The sequence below is a fragment of the Dama dama genome, unplaced genomic scaffold, assembly GCF_033118175.1.
Source record: "Dama dama isolate Ldn47 unplaced genomic scaffold, ASM3311817v1 ptg000094l, whole genome shotgun sequence".
NCBI lineage: Eukaryota > Metazoa > Chordata > Mammalia > Artiodactyla > Cervidae > Dama > Dama dama.
The window spans coordinates 4477689-4491179 of record NW_026870909.1 but is presented as its reverse complement, the minus strand read 5'-3'; positions in this window follow the sequence as shown (position 1 = coordinate 4491179).

Here is a 13491-nt window from a genome sequence, read left to right as displayed (position 1 = left end):
TCATATATTTCACACATTTTCTGGCTCTTCATGTTTCTCTACACTGCTTCATGCTCCTCCTATTTTTCAGACCGTTTCATGCTCCTCTTATTTTTGACACGTTTTGAGGCTCTTAATATATTTCACACCTTTTCAGTCTCTTCATGTTTTTGAACACCGTTTTATGCTCCTCCTATTTTTCAGAACGTTTCATGCTCCTCATGTATTTCACATATTTTGAAGCTCTTCGTATTTTTAACAACTTTTCAGGCTTCTCATCTTTTTGAACACCATTTCATGCTCCTACTATTTTTCAGAGCCTTTCATGCTCCTTATATTTTTGAAACCTTTTGAAGCTCTTCATATTTTTCACACCTTTTCAGGCTCTTCATGTTTTTCAACACCGCTTCATGCTCCTCCTATTTTCAGACCTTTTCATGCTCCTCATATTTTTGACACCTTTTGCATCTCTTCATATTTTTCACACCTTTTCAGGCTCTTCAAATTTTTCAACAATGTTACAATGCTCCTCCTATTTTTCAGACTGTTACTTGCTCCTCATATTTTTGACACCTTTTGAAGCTCTTCATATTTTTCACACCTTTTGAAGCTCTTCATATATTTCACACTTTTTCAAGCTCTTCATGTTTTTCAACACCACTTCATGCTTCTCCTATTTCTCAGACCGTTTCATGCTCATCTCATTTTTGACAGCTTTTGAAGCTCTTCATATTTTTCACACCTTTTGAAACTATTCATAGTTTTCACACATTTTCAGCCTCTTCATGTTTTTCAACACCGCTTCATGCTCCTCCTATTTTTCAGACCGTTTCATGCTCCTCTCATTTCTGAAATCTTTTGAAGTTCTTTATATATTTCACACATTTTCAGGCTCTTAATGTTTTCAACACCACTTAATGTTCCTCCTATTTTTCAGACTGTTTCATGCTCCTCATATTTTTGACACCTTTTGAAGCTCTTCATATTTTTCACACCTTTTCAGGCTCTTCATGTATTTGAACACCGTTTCATGCTCCTACTATTTTCAGACCGTTTCTTGCTCCTCATAATTTTGACACCTTTGAATGTCTTCATATTTTTCACACTTTTTGAAGCTCTTCATATATTTCACACGTTTTAAGTCTCTTCATGTTTTTCAACACCGCTTCATGCTCCTCCTATTTTTCAGACCGTTTCATGCTCCTCTTATTTTTGACACGTTTTGAGGCTCTTAATATATTTCACACCTTTTCATTCTCTTCATGTTTTTGAACACCGTTTTATGCTCCTCCTATTTTTCAGAACGTTTCAGGCTCCTCATATTTGTGACACCTTTTAAAGCTCTTCCTATTTTTCACACCTTTCCAAGTCTTCATGTTTTTGAACACCATTTCATTCTCCTCCTACTTTTCTGACTGTTTCATGCTCCTCATATTTTTTACACCTTTTCATGCTCTTCATATTTTTCACACCTTTTCAGGTTCTTCATGTTTCTCAACACCGTTTTATGCTTCTCCTATTTTTCAGACCGTTTCATGCTCCTCATATTTTTGACACGTTTTGAGGCTCTGAATATATTTCACACCTTTTCAGTCTCTTCATGTTTTTGAACACCGTTTTATGCTCCTCCTATTTTTCAGAACGTTTCAGGCTCCTCATATTTGTGACACCTTTTGAAGCTCTTCCTATTTTTCACACCTTTCCAAGTCTTCATGTTTTTGAACACCATTTCATTCTCCTCCTACTTTTCTGACTGTTTCATGCTCCTCATATTTTTTACACCTTTTCATGCTCTTCATATTTTTCACACCTTTTCAGGTTCTTCATGTTTCTCAACACCGTTTTATGCTTCTCCTATTTTTCAGACCGTTTCATGCTCCTCATATTTTTGACAGCTTTTGAAGCTCTTCATATATTTCACACCTTTTCAGGCTTTTCATGTTTTTGAACACGACTTCATGCTCCTCCTATTTTTCAGACCATTTCATGCTCCTCGTATTTTTCACACCTTTTGAAGCTCTTCATATTTTTCACAGCTTTTCAGGCCCTTCATGTTTTTGAACACCGTTTCATGCTCCTCCTATTTTTCAGACCGTTTCATTCTCCTCATATTTTTGACACCTTTTGAAGCTCTTCATATTTTTCACACCTTCTCAGGCTCTTCATGTTTTTCAACAGCACTTCATGTTCTCCTATTTTCTGACCGTTTCATGCTCATCTCATTTTTGACACCTTTTGAAGCTCTTCATATTTTTCACACCTTTTGAAGCTCTTCATATTTTTCACACGTTTTCAGGCTCTTCATGTTTTTCAACACCGCTTCATGCTCCTCCTATTTTTCAGAGCGTTTCATGCTCCTCATATTTTTGACAGGTTTTGAGGCTCTTCATATTTTTCACATCTTTTCATGCTCTTCATGTTTTTCAACACCGCTTCATGCTCCTCCTATTTTTCAGACCCTTTCATGCTCCTCATGTATTTCACACCTTTTGAAGCTCTTAATATTTTTCACACCTTTTCAGGCTCTTCATGTTTTTGAACACCATTTCATGCTGCTCCTATTTTTCAATCCGTGCACGCTTCTCCTATTTTTCAGACTGTTTCATGTAACGCTTATTAGTGACACCTTTTGAAACTCTTTATATTTGTCACACCTTTTCAGGCTCTTCATGTTTTTCAACACCGCTTCATGCTCCTACTATATTTGAGACCGTTTCATGCTCCTCATATTTTTTACACATTTTGAAGCTCTTCATATTTTTCACACATTTTCAGGCTCTTCATGTTTTTGAACACCGCTTCATGCTCCTGCTACATTTTAGACCGTTTCATGCTCATCTCATTTGACAGATTTTGAAGCTCTTCATATTTTTCACACCTTTTGAAGCTCTTCATAATTTTCACACATTTTCAGGCTCTTCATGTTTTTCAACACCGCTTCTTGCTCCTCTTATTTTTCAGACCGTTTCATGTTGCTCCTATTTTTCAGACCGTTTCATGATCCTCATATTTTTGAAACCTTTTGTAGCTCTTCATATTTTTCACACGTTTTCAAGCTCTTCAAGATTTTCAACAACGCTTCATGCTCCTGCTTTTTTTCAGACCGTTTCCTGCACATGTCATTTTTGAAAGCTTTTGAAGCTCTTCATATTTTTCACACCTTTTCAGGCTCTTCATGTTTTTGAACACCGCTTCATGCTCCTCCTTTTTTTCAGACCGTTCCTTTTTCCTCATATATTTGACACTTTTTGAAGCTCTTCATATTTTTCACACCTTTTCAGGCTCTTCATGTTTTTGAACACCGATCCATGCTCCTATTTTTCAGACCGTTTCATGCTCCTCATATTTTTCACACCTTTTGAAGCTCTTCATATTTTTCACACCTTTTCAGGCTCTTCAGGTTTTTCAGCACCAGTTCATGCTCCTCCTATTTTTCAGACCGATTAATGCTCATCTCATTTTTTACACCTTTTGAAGCTCTTCATATTTTGCACACCTTTTCAGGCACTTCATGTTTTTCAGCTCCACTTCATGCTCCTCCTATTTTTCAGACCGTTTCATGCTGCTCAAATTTTTTACACCTTTTGAAGCTCTTCATATTTTTCACACCTTTTCAGGCTCTTCAGGTTTTTGAACACAGCTTCATGCTCCTCCTATTTTTCAGATCGTTTCATGCTCCTCCTATTTTCCGACCGTTTCTTGCTCCTCATATTTTTGACACTTTTTGAAGCTCTTCATATTTTCCACACCTTTTCTGGCTCTTCATGTTTTTGAACACCACTTCATGCTCCTCGTATTTTTCAGACCTTTTCATGTTCCTCATATTTTTGACACCTTTTGAAGCTCTTCATATTTTTCACACCTTTTCAGGCTCTTCATGTTTTTCAACACCGCTTCATGCTCCTACTATATTTGAGACCGTTTCATGCTCCTCATATTTTTCACACATTTTGAAGCTCTTCATATATTTCACACTTTTTCAGGCTCTTCATGTTTTTCAACACCACTTCATGCTTCTCCTATTTCTCAGACCGTTTCATGCTCATATCATTTTTGACAGCATTTGAAGCTCTTCATATTTTTCACAACTTTTGAAGCTCTTCATATTTTTCACACCTTTTAAGGCTCCTCATGTTTTTCAACACCGCTTCATGCTCCTCCTATATTTCAGACCGTTTCATGCTCCTCTCATTTCTGAAATCTTTTGAAGCTCTTCATATATTTCACACATTTTCAGGCTCTTAATGTTTTTCAACACCACTTCATGCTACACCTATTTTTCAGACCGTTTCATGCTCATCTAATTTTTGACACCTTCTGAAGCTCTTCATATTTTTCACACCTTCTGAAGATCTTCATATTTTTCACACTTTTTCAGGCTCTTCATGTTTTTCAACACCATCTCATGCTTCTCCTAATTTTCAGCCCGTTTCATGCTCCTCATGTTTTTCACACCTTTTGAAGCTCGTCATATTTTTCACACCTTTTCAGGCTCTTCAGGTTTTTGATCACCGTTTCTTGCTCCTCCTAATTTTCAGACCGTTTCATGCTCCTCATATTTTTGACACCTTTTGAAGCTCGTCATATTTTTCACAACTTTTCAGGCTCTTCATGTTTTTGAACACCGCTTCATGCTCCTCCTATTTTTCAGACCGTTTCATGCTCCTCATATTTTTGACACCTTTTGAAGCTCTTCATAATTTTCACACCCCCTCAGGCTCTTCATGTTTTTCAACACCACCTCATGCTCCTCCTATTTTTCAGACCGTTTCATGCTCCTCATATTTTTGACATCTTTAGAAACTCTTCATATCTTTCACACCTTTTCAGACTCTTCATGTTTTTCAACACCGCTTCATGATCCTCCTATTTTTCAGACCATTTCATTCTCCTCATATTTTTGACACCTTTTGAAGCTCTTCATATATTTCACACATTTTCAGGCTCTTCATTTACTTCAACACCACTTCATGCCCCTCCTATTTTTCAGACCGTTTCATGCTCATATCATTTTTGACACCTTTTGAAGCTCTTCATATTTTTCACAAGTTCTCAGGCCCCTCATGTTTTTCAACACCGCTTCATGCTCCTCCTATTTTTCAGACCGTTTCATGCTTCTCATATTTTTGACACCTTTTGAAGCTCTTCATATTTTTCACACCTTTTAAGGCTCTTCATGTTTTTGAACACCGCTTCATGCTCCTCCTCTTTTTCAGGCCGTTTCATGCACCTCATATTTTTGACACCTTTTGAAGCTCTTCATATTTTTCACACCTTTTAAGGCTCTTCATATTTTTGAACACCTCTTCATGCTCCTCCTATTTTTCAGACCGTTTCATGCTGCTTGTAATTTTGACACCTTTTGAAGCTATTCATATTTTTCACACCTTTTCAGGCTCTTTATGTTTTTCAACAACGCTTCATGCTCCTCCTATTTTTCAGACTGTTACATGCTCCTCATATTTTTGACACCTTTTGAAGCTCTTCATATTTTTCACACCTTTTCAGGCTCTTCATGTTTTTGAACACCGCTTCATGCTCCTCCTATTTTTCAGACCTTTTCTGCTCCTCATATTTTTGACACCTTTTGAAGCTTTTCATATTTTTCACACCTTTTCAGGCTCTTCATTTTTTTCAACACTACTTCTTGCTCCTCCTATTTTTCAGACCGTTTCATGCTCATCTCATTTTTGACACCTTTTAAAGCTCTTCATATTTTTCACAAGATTTCAGGCTCTTCATGATTTTCAATACCGCGTCATGCTCCTCCTATTTTTCAGGCTGTTTCATGCTCCTCATATTTTTCACACCTTTTGAAGCTCTTCATATTTTTCACACATTTTCAGGCTCTTCATGTTTTTGAACAGAGCTTCATGCTCTTCCTATTTTTAAGACCGATTCATGCTCCTCATATTTTTGACACCTTTTGAAGCTCTTCATATTTTTCACACATTTTCAGGCTCTTCATATTTTTGAACACCGCTTCATGCTCCTCGTATTTTTCAGACCGTTTCATGCTCCTCACATATTTGTCACATTTTTCATCTCTTCATATATTTCACACATTTTCAGGCTATTCATGTTTTTCAACATCACTTCATGCTCCTCGTATTTTTAAGACTGTTACATGCTCCTCATATTTTTGACACCTTTAGAAGCTCTTCATATTTTTCACAGCTTTTCAGGCTCTTCATGTTTTTCAACACCACTTCATGCTCCTCCCATTTTTCAGACCGTTTCATGCTCCTCATATTTTTAACACCTTTTGAAGCTCTTCATATTTTTCACACATTATCAGGCTCTTCATGTTTTTCAAAACCACTTCATGTTCCTCCTATTTTTTAGACCGTTTGATGCTCCTCATATATTTGACAGCTTTGGAAGCTCTTCATATTTTTCACATTGTAGTGGCTCTTCATGTTTTGAACACCGTTCCATGCTCCTCCTATTATTCAGACCGTTTCATGCTCATCTCTTTTTTGACACCTTTTGAAGCTATTCATATTTTTCACACCTTTTGAAACTATTCTTATTTTTCACACGTTTTCAGGCTCTTCATGTTTTTCAACACCGCTTCATGCTCCTCATATTTTTGAGACCGTTTCATGCTCCTCATATTTTTGACAACTTTTGGAGCTCTTCATATTTTTCACACCTTTTCAGGCTCTTCATTTTATTGAACACCGCTTCATGCTCCTCTTTTTCAGACCGTTTCATGCTCCTCATATATTTGACACGTTTTGAGGCTCTTTGTATTTTTCATACCTTTCCAGGCTCTTCATGTTTCTGAACACCATTTCATGCTAATCCTATTTATCAGACCGTTTCATGCTCCTCATATTTTTGACACCTTTTGAAGCACTTCATATTTTTCACACCTTTTCAGGCTCTTCATATTTTCAACACCGCTTCATGCTCCTCCTATTTTTCAGACCGTTTCATGCTCCTCATTTTTTGACACCTTTTCAAGCTGTTCATATTTTTCAGACATTTTCAGGCTCTTCATTTTTTTGAACAATGCTTCCTTTCTTCCTATTTTTCACACCTTTTGAAGCTCTTCATATTTTTCACACATTTTCAGGCTCTTCATGTTATTGAACATCACTTTATACTCCTCCTATTTTTCAGACCGTTTCATGCTCCTCCTATATTTCGCACCTTTTGAAGCTCTTCATATTTTTCACACCTTTTCAGGCTCTGCATGTTTTTGAACACCACTTCATGCTCCTCCTATTTTTTAGACCGTTTCATGCTCCTCATATATTTGACAGCTTTTGAAGCTCTTCATATTTTCACATTGTGCAGGCTCTTCATATTTTTGAACACCGCTTCATGCCCCTCCTATTTTTCATACCGTTTTTTGCTCCACAGGTCTTTGACACCTTTTGAAGCTCTTCATATTTTTCACGCCTTCTCAGGCTCTTCATGTTTTTGAGCACAGCTTCAAGCTCCTCCTATTGATCAGACCGTTTCATGCTCATCTCTTTTTTGACACCTTTTGAAGCTATTCATATTTTTCACACCTTTTGAAGCTCTTTTTATTTTTCACACGTTTTCAGGCTCTTCATGTTTTTCAACACCGCTTCATGCTCCTCCTATTTTTGAGACCGTTTCATGCTCCTCCTATTTTTAACAACTTTTGGAGCTCTTCATATTTTTCACACCTTTTCAGGCTCTTCATTTTATTGAACACCGCTTCATGCTCCTCTTTTTCAGACCGTTTCATGCTCCTCATATTTTTGACACGTTTTGAGGCTCTTCGTATTTTTCATACCTTTCCAGGCTCTTCATGTTTCTGAACACCGTTTCATGCTACTCCTATTTATCAGACCGTTTCATGCTCCTCATATTTTTGACACCTTTTGAAGCACTTCATATTTTTCACACCTTTTCAGGCTCTTCATATTTTCAACACCGCTTCATGCTCCTCCTATTTTTCAGACCGTTTCATGCTCCTCATTTTTTGACACCTTTTCAAGCTGTTCATATTTTTCACACCTTTTCAGGCTCTTCATGTTATTGAACATCGCTTTATACTCCTCCTATTTTTCAGACCGTTTCATGCTCCTCCTATATTTCGCACCTTTTGAAACTCTTCATATTTTTCACACCTTTTCAGGCTCTGCATGTTTTTGAACACCACTTCATGCTCCTCCTATTTTTTAGACCGTTTCATGCTCCTCATATATTTGACAGCTTTTGAAGCTCTTCATATTTTCACATTGTGTAGGCTCTTCATATTTTTGAACACCGCTTCATGCCCCTCCTATTTTTCATACCGTTTTTTGCTCCACATGTCTTTGACACCTTTTGAAGCTCTTCATATTTTTCACACCTTTTCAGGCTCTTCATGTTTTTCAACACCGCTTCATGCTCCTCCTATTTTTCAGACAGTTTCATGCTCCTCTTGTATTTCACACATTTTGAAGCTCTTCATATTTTTCACAGCTTTTCAGGCTCTTCATGTTTTTCAACACCACTTCATGCTCCTCCCATTTTTCAGACCGTTTCATGCTCCTCATATTTTTAACACCTTTTGAAGTTCTTCATATTTTTCACACATTATCAGGCTCTTCATGTTTTTCAAAACCACTTCATGCTCCTCCTATTTTTCAGACCGTTTCATGCTCCTCATATTTTTGACATCTTTAGAAACTCTTCATATCTTTCACACCTTTTCAGACTCTTCATGTTTTTCAACACCGCTTCATGATCCTCCTATTTTTCAGACCATTTCATTCTCCTCATATTTTTGACACCTTTTGAAGCTCTTCATATATTTCACACATTTTCAGGCTCTTCATTTACTTCAACACCACTTCATGCCCCTCCTATTTTTCAGACCGTTTCATGCTCATATCATTTTTGACACCTTTTGAAGCTCTTCATATTTTTCACAAGTTCTCAGGCCCCTCATGTTTTTCAACACCGCTTCATGCTCCTCCTATTTTTCAGACCGTTTCATGCTTCTCATATTTTTGACACCTTTTGAAGCTCTTCATATTTTTCACACCTTTTAAGGCTCTTCATGTTTTTGAACACCGCTTCATGCTCCTCCTCTTTTTCAGGCCGTTTCATGCACCTCATATTTTTGACACCTTTTGAAGCTCTTCATATTTTTCACACCTTTTAAGGCTCTTCATATTTTTGAACACCTCTTCATGCTCCTCCTATTTTTCAGACCGTTTCATGCTGCTTGTAATTTTGACACCTTTTGAAGCTATTCATATTTTTCACACCTTTTCAGGCTCTTTATGTTTTTCAACAACGCTTCATGCTCCTCCTATTTTTCAGACTGTTACATGCTCCTCATATTTTTGACACCTTTTGAAGCTCTTCATATTTTTCACACCTTTTCAGGCTCTTCATGTTTTTGAACACCGCTTCATGCTCCTCCTATTTTTCAGACCTTTTCTGCTCCTCATATTTTTGACACCTTTTGAAGCTTTTCATATTTTTCACACCTTTTCAGGCTCTTCATTTTTTTCAACACTACTTCTTGCTCCTCCTATTTTTCAGACCGTTTCATGCTCATCTCATTTTTGACACCTTTTAAAGCTCTTCATATTTTTCACAAGATTTCAGGCTCTTCATGATTTTCAATACCGCGTCATGCTCCTCCTATTTTTCAGGCTGTTTCATGCTCCTCATATTTTTCACACCTTTTGAAGCTCTTCATATTTTTCACACATTTTCAGGCTCTTCATGTTTTTGAACAGAGCTTCATGCTCTTCCTATTTTTAAGACCGATTCATGCTCCTCATATTTTTGACACCTTTTGAAGCTCTTCATATTTTTCACACATTTTCAGGCTCTTCATATTTTTGAACACCGCTTCATGCTCCTCGTATTTTTCAGACCGTTTCATGCTCCTCACATATTTGTCACATTTTTCATCTCTTCATATATTTCACACATTTTCAGGCTATTCATGTTTTTCAACATCACTTCATGCTCCTCGTATTTTTAAGACTGTTACATGCTCCTCATATTTTTGACACCTTTAGAAGCTCTTCATATTTTTCACAGCTTTTCAGGCTCTTCATGTTTTTCAACACCACTTCATGCTCCTCCCATTTTTCAGACCGTTTCATGCTCCTCATATTTTTAACACCTTTTGAAGCTCTTCATATTTTTCACACATTATCAGGCTCTTCATGTTTTTCAAAACCACTTCATGTTCCTCCTATTTTTTAGACCGTTTGATGCTCCTCATATATTTGACAGCTTTGGAAGCTCTTCATATTTTTCACATTGTAGTGGCTCTTCATGTTTTGAACACCGTTCCATGCTCCTCCTATTATTCAGACCGTTTCATGCTCATCTCTTTTTTGACACCTTTTGAAGCTATTCATATTTTTCACACCTTTTGAAACTATTCTTATTTTTCACACGTTTTCAGGCTCTTCATGTTTTTCAACACCGCTTCATGCTCCTCATATTTTTGAGACCGTTTCATGCTCCTCATATTTTTGACAACTTTTGGAGCTCTTCATATTTTTCACACCTTTTCAGGCTCTTCATTTTATTGAACACCGCTTCATGCTCCTCTTTTTCAGACCGTTTCATGCTCCTCATATATTTGACACGTTTTGAGGCTCTTTGGATTTTTCATACCTTTCCAGGCTCTTCATGTTTCTGAACACCGTTTCATGCTAATCCTATTTATCAGACCGTTTCATGCTCCTCATATTTTTGACACCTTTTGAAGCACTTCATATTTTTCACACCTTTTCAGGCTCTTCATATTTTCAACACCGCTTCATGCTCCTCCTATTTTTCAGACCGTTTCATGCTCCTCATTTTTTGACACCTTTTCAAGCTGTTCATATTTTTCAGACATTTTCAGGCTCTTCATTTTTTTGAACAATGCTTCCTTTCTTCCTATTTTTCACACCTTTTGAAGCTCTTCATATTTTTCACACATTTTCAGGCTCTTCATGTTATTGAACATCACTTTATACTCCTCCTATTTTTCAGACCGTTTCATGCTCCTCCTATATTTCGCACCTTTTGAAGCTCTTCATATTTTTCACACCTTTTCAGGCTCTGCATGTTTTTGAACACCACTTCATGCTCCTCCTATTTTTTAGACCGTTTCATGCTCCTCATATATTTGACAGCTTTTGAAGCTCTTCATATTTTCACATTGTGCAGGCTCTTCATATTTTTGAACACCGCTTCATGCCCCTCCTATTTTTCATACCGTTTTTTGCTCCACAGGTCTTTGACACCTTTTGAAGCTCTTCATATTTTTCACGCCTTCTCAGGCTCTTCATGTTTTTGAGCACAGCTTCAAGCTCCTCCTATTGATCAGACCGTTTCATGCTCATCTCTTTTTTGACACCTTTTGAAGCTATTCATATTTTTCACACCTTTTGAAGCTCTTTTTATTTTTCACACGTTTTCAGGCTCTTCATGTTTTTCAACACCGCTTCATGCTCCTCCTATTTTTGAGACCGTTTCATGCTCCTCCTATTTTTAACAACTTTTGGAGCTCTTCATATTTTTCACACCTTTTCAGGCTCTTCATTTTATTGAACACCGCTTCATGCTCCTCTTTTTCAGACCGTTTCATGCTCCTCATATTTTTGACACGTTTTGAGGCTCTTCGTATTTTTCATACCTTTCCAGGCTCTTCATGTTTCTGAACACCGTTTCATGCTACTCCTATTTATCAGACCGTTTCATGCTCCTCATATTTTTGACACCTTTTGAAGCACTTCATATTTTTCACACCTTTTCAGGCTCTTCATATTTTCAACACCGCTTCATGCTCCTCCTATTTTTCAGACCGTTTCATGCTCCTCATTTTTTGACACCTTTTCAAGCTGTTCATATTTTTCACACCTTTTCAGGCTCTTCATGTTATTGAACATCGCTTTATACTCCTCCTATTTTTCAGACCGTTTCATGCTCCTCCTATATTTCGCACCTTTTGAAACTCTTCATATTTTTCACACCTTTTCAGGCTCTGCATGTTTTTGAACACCACTTCATGCTCCTCCTATTTTTTAGACCGTTTCATGCTCCTCATATATTTGACAGCTTTTGAAGCTCTTCATATTTTCACATTGTGTAGGCTCTTCATATTTTTGAACACCGCTTCATGCCCCTCCTATTTTTCATACCGTTTTTTGCTCCACATGTCTTTGACACCTTTTGAAGCTCTTCATATTTTTCACACCTTTTCAGGCTCTTCATGTTTTTCAACACCGCTTCATGCTCCTCCTATTTTTCAGACAGTTTCATGCTCCTCTTGTATTTCACACATTTTGAAGCTCTTCATATTTTTCACAGCTTTTCAGGCTCTTCATGTTTTTCAACACCACTTCATGCTCCTCCCATTTTTCAGACCGTTTCATGCTCCTCATATTTTTAACACCTTTTGAAGTTCTTCATATTTTTCACACATTATCAGGCTCTTCATGTTTTTCAAAACCACTTCATGCTCCTCCTATTTTTTAGACCGTTTGATGCTCCTCATATATTTGACAGCTTTGGAAGCTCTTCATATTTTTCACATTGTAGTGGCTCTTCATGTTTTTGAACACCGTTCCATGCTCCTCCTATTATTCAGACCGTTTCATGCTCATCTCTTTTTTGACACCTTTTGAAGCTATTCATATTTTTCACACCTTTTGAAGCTCTTCTTATTTTTCACACGTTTTCAGGCTCTTCATGTTTTTCAACACCGCTTCATGCTCCTCATATTTTTGAGACCGTTTCATGCTCCTCATATTTTTGACAACTTTTGGAGCTCTTCATATTTTTCACACCTTTTCAGGCTCTTCATTTTATTGAACACCGCTTCATGCTCCTCTTTTTCAGACCGTTTCATGCTCCTCATATTTTTGACACGTTTTGAGGCTCTTTGTATTTTTCATACCTTTCCAGGCTCTTCATGTTTCTGAACACCGTTTCATGCTACTCCTATTTATCAGACCGTTTCATGCTCCTCATATTTTTGACACTTTTTGAAGCAGTTCATATTTTTCACACCTTTTCAGGGACTTCATATTTTCAACACCGCTTCATGCTCCTCCTATTTTTCAGACCGTTTCATGCTCCTCATTTTTTGACACCTTTTCAAGCTGTTCATATTTTTCACACATTTTCAGGCTCTTCATTTTTTTGAACAATGCTTCCTTTCTTCCTATTTTTCACACCTTTTGAAGCTCTTCATATTTTTCACACCTTTTCAGGCTCTTCATGTTTTTCAACACCGTTTCATGCTCCTCCTATATTTCAGACCGTTTCATGCTCCTCATATTTTTGACACCTTCTTTAGATCTTCATATTTTTCACACCTTTTCAGGCTCTTCTTGTTTTTGATCACCGTTTCATGCTCCTCCTAATTTTCAGACCGTTTCATGCTCCTCATATTTTTGACACCTTTTGAAGCTCTTCACATTTTTCACACCTTTTCAGGCTCTTCATGTTTTTCAACACTGCTTCCTGATCCTCCTATATTTCAGACCGTTTCATGCTCCTCATATTTTTGACACGTTT